Below are 2,868 nucleotides of genomic sequence, written 5' to 3'. Positions count from 1 at the left end.
AGTCAGGCTCAAACAGCGCTGTCGTGATGTTGTGTGGTGGCCAGGCATCGACAGGGAACTCGAAACCCTGGTCAAGGATTGCACTGCCTGTCTCCTTAGTGGTAAGACCAGGGCTCCAGCCCCACCCCCGCCCATGCAGCCGTTGGACTGGCCATCTCAACCCTGGGAGCACCTGCAACTGGATATCTGCGGCGAGCTGCATGGGGTACCACATCACCAGCGTTTTCTCGTCGTGACCTACGACCTCCACTCTAAGTGGCCAGAGGTGACACCTGTGGGCTCGGTCACAGCAAAGGTGCTGATCGACATTCTCGACGCTCTGTTCGCACGTTGGGGCCTGCCCAAGAGGATCACGACTGACAACGGTCCTCAAATGATTTCCCATGAACTGTCCTCCTATCTAGTGGGTAAAGGGATCCACCACATCCGCACAGCGTTCTACCACCCTGCTGCGAACGGGGGGGTGGAACGGCTGAACCAAACACTGAAAAATGGCATCAGGGCCCATCTGGCACAAGGGTGCACGCTCACCACCAGCCTCCTCCAGACGCTGTTGCATTATCGGGCCACGCGACACGCCACTACAGGAGTCTCCCCAGCCTCCCTCATGCTGGGGCGGGAGCTCCAGCTGCCTCTCGATAGGCTCCGCCCTACACTAGCTCAGCCCCCGGTCCATCCAGTTCAAGCCACAGTCACCAAACACCAGCGCTTGATGAAGGATCGTTTCGACAGGGCCAGACGTGCTAGGCCACCTGTCATTGCTGTGTCGGACTGGGTCAGGATCCGACGACCTCATCGGGACAACAAACTCCAGTCGTTTTGGTCTGACCCTGTCCAGGTCAGCAAGCAGCTTGGCCCGGCCTCGTTTAGGCTCGCCGACGGCACTCGCTGGCATGCTACCCGCCTGCGTAAGGTGCAGCCTCCCCCTGGCCCAGCGCTGGGTGTGGCCTCTTCCACAGTCTTGCCAGCCGCACGGTTGGATGAAGCAGCAACCCCGGCCTACCAGGCTCAGCCCCAAGGCGTGGAGCCGCCACCAGTGGCTGTGGCTGCACCAGAGCCACGTCTGGTTCGAGCACGCAACAGGCCCGATTACTTGTGACTACATGACTGAATATCACACCTAGGTTGTGTGAGGGGGGGGGAAATGTTACGTCTGTAGTTTTACGACAGTTGGGACTTTACGACGTGCCGTATGACGTTTTGGGTTACACACGTTGTTGATTAAATGGAGTACACGTTCCGACTAAGCTCTGAGTTCAGTCTCCATTATTGAACATAACACATGTCACATAGCAAAAATCATCTCAAACTGGTTTCATGAACATGACAATGAGTTCAGTGTTCTTAAGTGGCTTTCCCAGTCACCGGATCTGAATCCAGTAGAACACCTTTGGGATGTGATAGAACAGGAGATTCACAGCTTGAAAGTGCACCTGAAAAATCGGCAGGAATTGCGTGATGCAATCATGTCATCATGGACCGGAATCTCAAAGGAATGTTTCCAACATCTTCAATCAACGCCACTAAGAATTGTTTTGAGAGCAAAGGGAGGCCCTACCCAGTATTACTATAGTGTTCCTAATACATCAGTCTATAAAAATATATTTTTATACAACCATCACTCATTTGGGAGGCAACTCGAAAGGGCAAGTGGGTCTAATATTCTTCCGTGTTATTATGGATATTCTTTTCGGTGCAGTGAGATGTTGTTGGATGGAACTCACTCTGTCAACTCACTCTGTAGAGGCAGGCTTGAAGGATACAGCTCAATCTGGAAGATAGATGGGTCCCATCTCCTGGCTCCCGGTCCATCCGCCTGCTGCACAGCGCTCGTACACAAACACAGCTGTACCGCCATGTCTCCTCTCCGTCTGCTCACAGCTGACCCGATAATCACCGCCCGACGTCCGATCTGTCAAGCGGACAGGTCGCACTCGACACGCAAACATTTATTTATTGACCTCCTCCGACATGGAAGGGAGCAGAGAGGTCGTGTGAACCGTTGACTGTATAGTAAACAATAGAAGGACTTAGCTCCAGGGTTGTCAGGGGGGGAAAAGGCTGTCGTTTTAGACTGTCTGATGGATTCTCCTTCCTTCCTCTCACTGTCTGGCCCCTAGCATACAGCAGGGCTACATCCACCTGCTCATCCACACATCCAGCCAGATTCGCTGCTCCTCTTCTCTCTCTTGCTCGCTCTCTCTCTGTCTCTCTCTCTCTCTGTCTCTCTCTCTCTGTCTCTCTCTCTCTGTGTCTCTCTCTCTCTGTGTGTGTCTCTCTCTCTGTCTCTCTCTCTCTCTGTCTCTCTCTCTGTCTCTCTCTCTGTGTGTCTCTCTCTCTGTGTCTCTCTCTATCTCTCTCTCTCTCTGTCTCTCTCTCTCACTCGTGCTCTCTCTCTGTCTCTCTCTCTCTGTGTCTCTCTCTCTTGCTCTCTCAGTCTCTCTCTCTCTCTGTCTCTCTCTCTTGCTCTCTCAGTCTCTCTCTCTCTCTCTGTCTCTCTCGCTCACTATCTCTCTCTGTCTCTCTCTCTGTGTCTCTCTGTCTCTCTCTCTGTGTCTCTCTGTCTGTCTCTCTCTTTCTCTCTCTCTCTGTCTCTCTCTCTGTCTCTCTCTCTCTCTCTCTGTCTGAAGAGAAGGGATCGTCACGACTCCGCCTACGTGGCCACTTCCGGCGTTGATTGGCACACCTGCCTGTGCCTGCGATCTGACAATCAACTCCGCTCTCCGAATGCCCTGCGCCTGCTGCTAGTCAATGCCATTCACAGAGACACCCTACCTGCCCGACCCCTTGCCTGTCCGACTGCCTGCCTTGCCTGCTTGACCCCTGCCTGCCTGATTACCCGCGTGTCTGCTCGACCCCTGCCTGTCT

The sequence above is a fragment of the Nansenia antarctica genome (assembly GCF_963989245.1).
Source record: "Nansenia antarctica genome assembly, chromosome: 6".
NCBI classification, from domain to species: domain Eukaryota; kingdom Metazoa; phylum Chordata; class Actinopteri; order Argentiniformes; family Microstomatidae; genus Nansenia; species Nansenia antarctica.
Note: the sequence above shows the minus strand (reverse complement) of the source record.